The 12,081-nt window shown below is 44.6% G+C and overlaps 1 long non-coding RNA gene across 1 annotated transcript; it reads left to right on the top strand.

Moving 5' to 3' along the window:
• The first annotated feature begins 3,215 nt into the window (after window positions 1-3,215).
• On the top strand, window positions 3,216-4,404 carry LOC123384108. Its single transcript, XR_006594739.1, has 2 exons — window positions 3,216-3,351; window positions 4,208-4,404. It is a non-coding gene; the product is annotated as an uncharacterized LOC123384108 (long non-coding RNA).
• Window positions 4,405-12,081: the final 7,677 nt, after the last annotated feature.

The raw sequence follows: 12,081 nt of genomic DNA, 5'->3' as shown, positions 1-12,081 counted from the left end.
GTTCAGTGCCTATTTAAAGAGCCTCTCAGCTGCAATTTGCCTTCACCTCTGAAGTGTATCAAATTGATCACCTAACCATGCAAAGACTCAGAGTACATGCAAATATTTGAGCAGAGTACTCTGAACTTCATATCCTTAATATAAACTATAAGGACAAAAAGAAATGCAAATAAATTTAATAGTTTACTGAGTAAATCTACAGTTGATACTAACATTGGTATTACACTTTTTGAAACCACTATACACATACTGTAGCATAAACAATATATTAATGCTAGTGTTTATTATAACAGAAAAGAGGTACGAGTATAAAATAAGATAAAGCAAACAAAAAAAATCCCATATTAAACTTTTACTGGAAATATGAGTACAAACTTACGAGTAAGGAAACATGTACTTTAGATATCCACTGAAAGGCCTAGACAGGATTATACCCAAATAGCACCGAGCCCATGTATCACACCAACCTTGGTGTCTAAAAGGAAACAGGCTTTCTGGAGAAATCATTGGTTACAGGTTTGTAACAAGAAAGTACAAAGTGAACTGGGGCTTTGTTTTACACTTAAAGACTAATAGGGTTGTGTTTAAAGGCTAATAGGATTCATGTTGAAGGGACACTGATTCAAAAGGCAAATGTGGGGCAGCTGGAGCATCAAAATAAATGACAGGAATTGATTATAAAATAGTGAATGAAAGAAAAGCCCAAGAATATGTTGTGATACTCCAAAAAGAAAAAAAAGGTATATTGGGGCGCCTGGGTGGTGCAGTCGGTTAAGCGTCCGACTTCAGCCAGGTCACGATCTCGTGGTCCGTGGGTTCGAGCCCCGCGTCAGGCTCTGGGCTGATGGCTCGGAGCCTGGAGCCTGTTTCCGATTCTGTGTCTCCCTCTCTCTCTGCCCCTCCCCCGTTCCTGCTCTGTCTCTCTCTGTCCCAAAAATAAATAAACGTTGAAAAAAAAAATTTAAAAGAAAAAAAAGTATAGAGGGCAGGGGAAGTGGGGAAGGAAAGCTGCTCAGCTAAAGAATGGAGAAGGATTGACACAATTAGCAAAAACATCACTTTGTAACCCCCCCCCCCCAAGCCCACTATGTAAAAATAGGTTGAGGCAAAGATTGACAAGTGATGTTGAAACCCTTAGATGAAAGGCTGTTGGGGAACAGAATATCCCTCTGTTGCCAAGTATCACCCAAGGATTACCAAAAAAAAAAAAAAAAAAAAAAAAAAAAAAAAGTGTGCCTATATGAGACAGAAGGGCACCTTAACTAAATGCTTCTCATCCCTCCTAATGGGACGTGCTTCCTGAATGGAATACAATACAAAGTACACAGAAACATTCCAGTGTCTAAACTTGCGTCTAACCCAGGAGCCACTGGGGGGTTCTCTGTGGCTACCATGAACATGTAACGTGGCTAGTGTGACTAAGAAGCTACATTCTCAACTTTATTTACTTTTAATTAATTAATTTTAGAAATAAAATTGATTCAGTTACTTAAAAAAAACCACCACTTTTCAGTATGTTCCAACAATCTCGGTTTGGAGACCTTTTTCAACAGTAGAACAGTAAAAGCTAAATACAGATCAAGAATTCCCAATGAAAATTCAGCATCCACACGGAGATCCGGCATACACGCCAGATTCCAGCAACTTATTACAAAAGAAACGTAAAATTTCTCATTAAGAATTCCCTATTAGCTGCATTTGTCATTAATTCCACTAATTTGAAACTGATAGCTGGATAAATTGGGTTAAATAAAACATATTAGAAATGATTTCCCAGGTACAAAGTTTTTACTTGGCTATTAAGAATTATAAAAAATTACATCTGTACCTCACGTTATATTTCTAGGAGACAGTACGGCTCTAGACCCAACGACCACTTTACAAGGAACAGTCAAGTTAATTAGATAATTAAATAAAACCATAAGAGAACAACATCGTATCTGAACGCCAACATTTTACGATATAACCTTCCTGGAACCTTCAAGAACCAAAATTAATTTCAGTTTTAAATGCAGGCAACTGTTTTAGGGACGAGAGAGCTAAAGCAAAATGCAATGTGCATTTTGCAATCTTGTTCGGGTTCTAGCTCCAAAACCCCCGACAACTGTAACAGATACTTTCGGAAAACTGGAGAAAGTCTACTTTCTTGGACGGACAGTGGAGTTTTGATGTTCGAAGACTGTCCTGATTCTCAGAGGATGCACGCTTACGGTTAAAAGGTGAAGCGAATGTCTGCAATTTACCATTAAATGGCTCATCGTTAAGAATACACAGGACTAGAGATAAAATCTTAACGATTAGCGAACGTGGATGAAGGTTCCACGGATGTTCGTTATAGTGGCGCTGCAGATTTTAAGGAAGAATTTCTACACGGACACCCGAAAGAAAAACCTACCTGTCAAAACTTCACCCTTACTTAGGGTGAATTCAATTCCAGCTAACGGCAACCGGCCCCCCGCGTCTTTGCGCTCTAACTGCTACAGTCGAAGCTTCGGGCATTTGCAAGGCTCTGCCGCGCTGAGTTTTCTAACTTAACGCGAATTCACTCACTCAAGGCGTTTAACGTCGATAACCGACAACGCCAAGAGCACCGCGTGCCCGCCAGGATGCGACACAACCGCCACGCTGGGGGGGCGGGGACGTCGGGGCCGGAGTCGCCGCGACCAGGAAAGGCCTGGCTCCCACGCCTCCCCCGGGGCTGCTCCCCGCCTCGGGGGCCCAGCCGGCCCAGGCTCTCGGAGGAAGGGGCTTTGGACTCCGCGCCTCTCTCTTGGGTTCCCCCCTTCCCACGTATCCACTCAGAGGCCGGGCGGCGACAAGCAATGACTCTCCCTCCGACGCGGGAGTGGCGCGCGGCCAAGATGGCCGCCGCCCCGCGCACGCGCTTTTCCGGTCTCCGCAAACGGCGCGGGGGGCGGGGCCTCGGAAGCTGGGCGGGCCGCGCCGACGCCTCTTCTCGCGCCCGCTAGCTGAGAGAGGCAGTTTTCCTCCTGCCGGGAGGCGGGGAGCCGCTCGGAAGGAGCCGGAGCGGAAGGTGGGGTTGTGGTCCTGGGCCGGCGCGGTGCTCTTACCAGTCTTACCTGGATGACAGTTGCTTTCAAATTTTGGTGCATACGTGAACCGTCCTCCTCATTGCACAACTGTGCCTGCACGTTCCCCGCGGAGGTCATGAATACAATCGCTACATAGCTGCACTTGACCTTTTCCTAGGGCACTATGCGTGATTCATTTTTTTCAATGTAGTTCAGCCTCCTGTTTGTGGAGGGAGCTGCAAACTACACTTGAGGCAAGAGGGAGAAACGCTACAGCGTCTCAGTCTGAAGTCGCTGACACTACACTGGAGGTGAAGAGGTGACCTAAGTTTAAATGAAATGGCTTGTCTAGATGTGCGGCTGAAGCTACATGTCTTCTTTACTGGGTTAGGAGAGCAACTTATGCCTAATGAGCCTCTGATTTCCATTATGATTTTGAGTTAAAAAGTTTTAAGAGCTTGGCCATCCCTTTCAGGTACCAACTAAAAGGAAACGGCTTATCATTTGGGAGACCCAGAGTGGGAGAGTTCTCCCTATTATTAGCCTTGAGTTGGCCTTAAGGCTAAGGCTACAGTGACCTCCCATGGCAGAGCTTCAGGGGTGTCATTAGTCATTTCCTAGAAGGAGGCAGATAAATCATTAAGTTGGCAATGGACGGTCTACAATAAGTCTTAGGAATCCTCTATCTTTTAGTGAAAGGGGAGGGAATTTTGAATGGCTGTAATTTTTCTTGGTTTCAGGGATTTGCTTCCCAGGGATAAGTCATGGACTAGGTAGTGAACCTGCTGGTCTGACAGAATTGTAATTTATTCTCAGAAACTTTGTCTTGTGGGAAAAGGAACCTTACTAAAATGCAGTCAGGAGGCCAGAGGGGGAACTCTCACAGGGTACCACTCCTTTTTTTTTTTTTTAATTTTTTTTTCAACGTTTATTTATTTTTGGGACAGAGAGAGACAGAGCATGAACGGGGGAGAGGCAGAGAGAGAGGGTGACACAGAATCGGAAACAGGCTCCAGGCTCTGAGCCATCAGCCCAGAGCCCGACGCGGGGCTCGAACTCACGGACCGCGAGATTGTGACCTGGCTGAAGTCGGACGCTTAACCGCTTAACCGACTGCGCCACCCAGGCGCCCCAGGGTACCACTCCTTAATCACAGTAAGAATGATCAATTATAGGCACCCCCAAAAGAAGAACTGCAATAGGAAATTACAGCCCCCAACAGATGTACATCTCCTACAAGAAATAGACTACTCCAGCAATTTAGCCAATGAGAAACCATCATCAACCTGAACTCTTCCTTTTCTCCAATGGACCCGTTGGAAACAACCCCTCCCAACTTTCTCCTGCTCCATAAAATAATGTTCCTCCTCTTTGTTGGACTAGCCTATGGTTTTTGCTGTAGGTTGCTTGTCCCAAATTACAATTCTCTGCTATTCCCCAAAAAACCTTCGTACACTGTCCCCAGCTCCTCCCTTTTCTCCTACTTGGGAGATCAGAAAGAGTGTGTGTAGCCAACACACCGGTCAGAGAAAAATGCACACAATGAGATAAGACTGTGAAGGACAACAAACGTTTTTAAAATGCAGTAAAATATACATAAAATTAACCGCTTTAGCCGTCTTTAAGTGTACAACTCAGTGGCATTCAGTACATTTAGAAAGTTGTCCGACGATCCCCACTGTCCATCTCCATAAATTTTTCAACATCCCAAGCAGAAACTCTGTAGGGAAACAAATCTTTATGAGATCCGGCCAATGTTTTGGTCTCCAGGATTTCTGGAAACAGGAAAATGTGAGTTTAACTGCAGCAAAATGAGGATGCTGAATTGTAATGAACTTTAACAAGGTGTCAATCCATAAACTTTCTGTGCCTCAAGATAACCTCTGAAATGAAGACATTTAGACACTTCAAAGAACCTCCAGGGATAAGCAGTTCCCTTGGTATTGAACTTGAATTAACAGCACAAAATTAACTTTCTGGACACTATATGATTCCCTTTGGCCTCATCCTATTATTATTGGCTTATTTTGTACATTTCCCACAGGTGATGACAATGTTCTAAACACTCTAATGTGAGTGGTAATGAACAACTGTGTTACCCTGGACCTCCTGCTGGCCAGCTGAAGCAGGGTATGTTTCGCTGCTGACACATGTTGCTGCACCCGGCTTACTGATTTAATTGGCTTGGGTCTGCATGGGGAGCCTAGCTGAAGCCATGTCCCCCTCATTACCCTGCTGGGAGTCATGGTCCTGGCCAGTCTTGTCTGAAGTTCCCTAAAAGAACAGAATCAATTTGGTATAAGCCCCTATGGCTACAGTTAATTACAATATCTGTGTTAGTCTCCTCTTGCTGCTGTAACAAGTTACCAGAAACTTAGTAGCTTAAAACAAAACAAATGTACGGTCTCATAATTGTGAAGGTCAGGCATCTGAAATGGGTCTCACTGGGCTACATTCAGGGTATCCACAGGCTGTGTTTTTTCTGGAGGCTGTAGGGGAGAATTCATTTCCTTGCCTTTCCAGCATCCAGAGGCTGTCTCCATTCCCTGGCTTGTGGCCATACATCACTCTGATCACTGCTTCCATTCTCACATCTCTTCCTCTGACTCTGACCCTACTGCCTCCCACTTTTGCTTAGAAAGGTCCCTGTGATTACACTCAGCCCACCTTAATAACCTGGGGTGCCCCCCCCATCTCAAGAACCTTAATTTAGCCACACCTGCATAGTCCCCTTTGGCATACAAAGGAATATATTCACAGGTTCATGGACATCTTTGGCAGGGGCATTATTCTGCCTACCGCACAAAGCATCTACAAAGAATTCTTGGCTAGATACACGAAAAATCAGGGGCCAGAGTTGTAGAGAAATGGCTCTGCCACAGTGCCCTTGAGACTTTGTATCTATCCACTTAGGCCATGCAGGCAAAGGGCCTGACTGTGGCAAATGTGAGTGTCGGCAGAAAGCCCTGTGATCTTCCCAGAACGTGAGGGATGGGAGGCCTGGAAGTAAGGAGCTACTATGAGGCCACCTCCCACTTACCTCCCCTGGGAAACTGTCAGAGGACAATTTCTCATTGCCTTTTAGGTTCTGAGGAGGTAAGGGAGTTTTTTGCCTTGCCCCATTCAGAACAGAAGTGCAGAACGTAAAACTGCTTGGTCACAGTCTAGGTTGGGCTCTTCAGCTACGGGGAAGTGGCACAAAGAGTACAGGTTAAAGTTGATGGTCTTTGTGTCCGCCAGTAGAGGAACCTCCCCACCCTGCCCCCGGGGAGTATGCCAAAATGATGCTATCTGTGTAGTCTGAAGGCATGAGTTCTACTTCCCGGGTACTTGCCTGTCTCTCCTGTGAAACTTTTACACAACAGAACATTTTAGCCAAATGTAGAACTTCAAATCAAATGTCATCCATCTAGGCGGTGATATCTGGGAGGGGTGCTCTAATGAAGGGAATAATCATGTTTAATTATAGTCTACAGTCAGCCTCATTGATGCTTAGTGGCTCTAAGCACAGGCCGACCAGGGAATTAAAAGGTGAAATGGCAGGAATCTATACCCTTTCAGAGCCTTTGCTTGGCCAGTAATTATTGCAGCATATTGACCACCAACCTCCACTGGTTAACTGGTTCTTAACAGCTGGTGCCCACCAACAGCAAAAAGCTTTAGGCTCATTTCATGAGGGTGGCTCAGCAGGTCCCATTCTAATCATGGGAAAAGGTGATTGTCTGGAACACCCAGGACAGAATCTTGTAGCCGAAGTGCCCGATTTTAACAGTTAAGCTGGTTCCTGCCCTTTTTGTTAATCCTCCTCCCAAAGTATTCATTTCCTGGGGCTGGGGAAAGGGTTAGGCCCTTAAGGAAAGAGATGATTTGTATTACTTCCTCCAAGAGTCAACCCTTTTTTTTTTTTTTTTTTTTTTGCCGTCCCCTTTTGCCTTTTGGTCTTTTACAAGTTTTTGGATGGTCACTGGCAAAGTGGAGGATAAAATGTCTTCGTTCTTACAGTGGTGACACTGCATTTTTTTTCTAGCAGAGAATGTCAGTCATTCCCCCCCCCCCCCCCCCCCCCCCCCCAGGATCCTTCACTCTGTCCTGTCTCATCTCCCCCAGGAGCTTGGGCTCTCTCCTCCTCTGGGTGGTATGAAGTTGTGGTAAGCAGGACGCAACACCCATCTCATGGTTCAGAACATTTTTTCAGTAAAACAGCCACCTTCTTTGGGCTCCTGGGAAAGGCAAAGATATAAACTTCTTTGACTTTAGTTACTTTAATGTTTTGGCTGGCTGGGCCCAAGAGTTGGGGGTCTCAATGGCCCTCTGGGGAGGGGCTGGAATGCCATCCTAGACAGTAGATCTGAGTGGGACCACAGCTAAAGCCTGCTGGCTGTGGACAAAGGGACCTCCCCCAACTGTGCTTAGGAGACCTGCCATCCCTGCCTTATGGGCTTATGAACCTGTTGTAGCAATTCCTAGGGACTTGTCTAGTCTCAGAGTATCCCAAAACACCAGTTGGCCATGGGGACCTCCTCTCACTACAGCCCATGATGGGGTCAGAGGCAGCCCACCCTTGGTCCAGATTTAGGCACTTCTCCCCTTTTCCTGCTTGGGCCCGTAAGTCTTACAGGGTCTAGAGCTGCTTAGTGGGGGACCAAGCAGGCAGGCTTACCTCTCTCCCCAAGCTGCTGCACCTCTGACCCCAAAAGTCAGTTCCAGTGATGTTCACTCAAATACCTATGAGGTAGGGAAGCTGAAGGGACTCCATTTTATTTATTTATATTTATAAATGTTTAAAAATGTTTTTATTTTTGAGAGGGAGAGCACGAGTGGGGGAGGGGCAGAGAGAGAGGGAGACACAGAATCCAAAGCAGGCTCCAGGCACTGAGCCGTCAGCACAGAGCCTGACACGGGGCTGTAACTCATGAATCATGAGATCATGACCTGAGCTAAGTTGGACACTTAACTGACTGAGCGCCCCAGGTATTTTACACAGGTATTTTAGAGTTTCAACCACTTGAAACTGTCCAGTAGTTTTGTCAATCGATTGTCCTGTTGACTGGTGGTCCCTATTATCTATTTCCTGATTACCTTAGTCGCATCCTGATCACCTGTAGGGAATTTGAGAGATCTGAGGACTGATCTAGGGAGAAGACAGGACCACAAGAGGTAGAAAATCCAATGACCTTTACTGGGTTGACAAAGATTTACCATCCATTGACCTCCACCGTACCTCTTGCCTATAAATTCTCATTTACCCATAAGATACTTGGATTTGAACCTGCTTTTATACTAAGGTCTCTTTTCCCCTGTTGTGATAGTGCTGAATAAAATTGGTTTTACCACTTTAAGTCCACCACTGTTTTTCCTTCAACAGGGTGGCTCTTGGACAGGGTTGTGTGACAGGGGAAGTCCCAACATGAGACCATCCAAAGGCTTAGGGCACAGAAGCCACCATCCAGAAGGGGAGGAGGGCAAGGGAACCCCTGGGGGAAAAGGGCATCTGGGAGTGGTCTTACTGTCTAGGTGACTTTGCTCAGCACAATGGAGGAGTCAGAGAGCTCTGAAAGGCCACAGCAGCTTGGTGTTTTACTAGGCTCTATGTCTTATCAGTGTTCAGTAGATGCTGGGTGACATTTTCACAGTGTCCAAAGCAGGGAGGCTCTGAATGGCTAAAAATATGCTTGTTGGGCTATTTTAAAAGTTGGATATGCAAAAGTTTGAGTTTGGCCCCAGAGGGCTTTTGAGTTAATGGGTCACAGCCTATAGTGAAGAAATAAACAACCCAAAGGCCAATACACAGAGTGGCTTATTAGCATAACAGACCTTTATCTCACACTACACACTAAAACGCATTCCTTGAGGAGTAAACATTTAGAAGTTTTAAAAATAATAAAATGTGGAAGAAAATTAGGAAAATGACTTTTATACTCTAGAGTTTAGGAAGATTTAAAAGCAAGCTAGGAGGGGCACCTGGGTGGGCCAGTTGGTTAAGCCTCTGACTCTTGATCTCAGCTCAGGTCTTGATCTCAGGGTTGTGAGTTCAAGGCTCCCCTGCTTAAAAAAAAAAAAAAAAAAAAAGCAACCTAGGAAACCCAGAAAACATTCTTTTTTTAAAAAAAATTTTTTTTTCAACGTTTATTTATTTTTGGGACAGAGAGAGACAGAGCATGAACGGGGGAGGGGCAGAGAGAGAGGGAGACACAGAATCGGAAACAGGCTCCAGGCTCTGAGCCATCAGCCCAGAGCCTGACGCGGGACTCGAACTCACGGACCGCGGGATCGTGACCTGGCTGAAGTCGGACGCTTAACCGACTGCACCACCCAGACGCCCCAAAACATTCTTTAAAAAGTATAGGCTTGGGTGCCTGAGTGGCTCAGTAGGTTAAGCGTCAGATTCCTGATTTTGGCTCAGGTCATGATCTCACAGTTCATGAGTTTGAGCCCTACATCAGGCTCTGCACTGTCAGAGAGGAGCCTGCTTGGGATTCTCGCTTTCTCTCTGCCCTCTCCTGCTTCATGAGGTTTTTTGGGGGTGATAGTGGGGCTTGTGGGGTCCAGGTTTGACGACCAAGAAAGAAATTTTGAAGACGTTTTTGGTGCAAAAAGGTGATTTTATTGAAACATGGGGACAGGACCCATGGGCAGGAAGAGCTGCCCAGGGACCATGAGGAGAGACTGGTTATATACTATGGGGTTGGGGGAGGTAAAGTCCAGGGGAAGTTTTCAGTGAGATTTTCATATGCTAAAGAAGACACACAGAATAGTGGAGGCCCAGCCATTGTCAAGCTAGGGTTGTTTTTCCCTCTAGCAAAGCATTAGCATTAAGACCATAAGGAGTTCCTGTAGAAACATTTTAATGTGCCGGCCTCAAGTATTTGTCAATGGGCTGGAGGTTATAGGGAAATTTATTTCTGTCATTTCCTTCTGCCTTTGTTTACCACTTTACTATGGAGGAGTGATGGAGACTTAGGTCCTGCAGGACTATGATCTCTATCAGATAACCATTTGTTTTTCCTTTTCCTTTGTTCTTGGGCAGCCAGGAGTGTGGGAGGAATATCACACATATCCTACCTGGGGTGTTTGCAGCCTGTCAGCTTGCCTTATGCTTCCTCCTTACTGCTCATTCTCTCTCTCTCTCTCTCTCTCTCTCTCTCTCTCTCAAAATTAAATAAACATTAAAAAAAAAAAAAGTATAGACTCGGGGCGCCTGAGTGGCTCAGTCAGTTAAACATCTGACTTTGGCTCTGGTCATGATCTCACGGTTGTGGGTTTGAGCCCCAAGTCAGGGCTCAGAGCCTGGAGCCTGCTTCAGATTCTGGGTCTCCCTCTCTCCCTGCCCCTCCCCACTTGTACTCTGTCTCTCTCAAAAAATAAATAAACATTAAACAAAAAAGTATAGACTCGAAAGTATAGACTATTGGGTTATGTAAAATTAAATATTGTATACAGATATGACATCATAAAGTTAAAGAAGCAAAGTTATGTTATCAGTTAATAGATGCATGAACATTTGATTACATTGATCAAAAACTGATAATACATCTTCATAAACCAGATTTTAAAAGGTACTTCATTAACTTAAAGACACAAAACATAAAGAACACAATCTGAGTTTTTTGTGTCTCATGTCCATGAAATACAGCCAGACCAATACTAAACCATCCTGCACACCTAGAAAACTGATCTGAGGATTAACACAACGATCTGCACAACCTGAACCACAGAATCCAGCAGGGATACAGATGGTTCCTGGCTTAAGATGTTAGATTTAAAGTTTTTTGACTTTATGATGGTGTGAAAGTAATATGCATTCAGTAGAAACCATACTTTGAATTTTTAATTTTGATCACATCCCAGGCTACTGATAGGTGGTATGATACTCTCTTTTGATGCTGGGCGGGGGGTAGCCAGCTGCAACCCCAGTCAGCCATGAGATCATGAGAATAAACCACCAGTACACTTAAAACCATTCTATGTCCATATACCCTTTCTGTTTTTCAAGTTCAGTACACTGCTTAATAAATTGCATGAGATACTTAACACTTTATAAAAGATAAAATAAGCTTTGTGTTAGATAATTTTGCCCAACTGTAGGCTAATGTAGGTATTCTAGGCATGCTCCAAGTAGGCTAGGCTAAGCTATGATGTTAGCTAGGTTAGGTGTATTAAATGCATTCTAGACTTAATGGTATTTTCTACCTGGGATGGGTTTGTCAGGGCATAGCCCCATTGTAAAGTCAAGGGAAACTGTAAATATACTTCCTTTAATAGATTCAGGACTATGTAGCTCTTCAACTTCTTTTCACAGCTTCAGTTTGTTGTAAGTTTCAAAATTTGTCAATTTTATGTAAAATCTATTTTAAATAGAATGATGGATGAATGAATACATCTCGATGCATAAGCGTGTAAAAAAACAAACAAACAAACACAATCTACAGCAAATAGCTTACCTAGCATCCTTGATAATCATTACCGACCAAGACAAGAATGCTTGATTTCTTTCTGACTTTACAACAGTTTGAGAGGTCCTGCACAAAGAAACGAGGTAGTATTAGAACAAGAAAAAAACAGGGACAGAAAATTGTATTTATACGGAAAATCAAATAACGTAATGACAACTATTAGAGGAGAGCCAGGTTTCCAGGTAACTGGACTTGCATAAACAATTATCAATAGCCTTTCTCTACAAGAGCAGTAATCAATAAAACAATGAAAGGGAAAACTAAAGACCTAAGAAAGGACTGAATTAATGGAAGGGAGATCTTAGGAAGTGGTATAGGGTTAAAGTTATAACTATCGTGTCCTGTGCATAACAAAGTGGAGAAGGGTATAAATTCAAAAAAACGCAATTGAGCATCCAGATGTCTGGCTTCGGAGCCTGAATGGGAGCCCCTAACCCCATCCCCGCAGCCCCGCCCCCTAGACCTCAGCTCCCCAAGAATTGCCAACCAAGTCTCGCCCTTCCACCTGGTCTCACCGTAAACCGTGCCCTTCGGAATAGTCAACTAAGCCACGCCCCTAGGCGTTGTCTCGACCCAGCTCCGCCCCACAGTCCTCG

This window comes from Felis catus, chromosome A2, assembly GCF_018350175.1.
Source record: "Felis catus isolate Fca126 chromosome A2, F.catus_Fca126_mat1.0, whole genome shotgun sequence".
In the NCBI taxonomy this organism is placed as follows: domain Eukaryota; kingdom Metazoa; phylum Chordata; class Mammalia; order Carnivora; family Felidae; genus Felis; species Felis catus.
The sequence above is the reverse complement of the archived record's forward strand: the minus strand, read 5'-3'. Positions and strand labels throughout refer to the sequence as shown.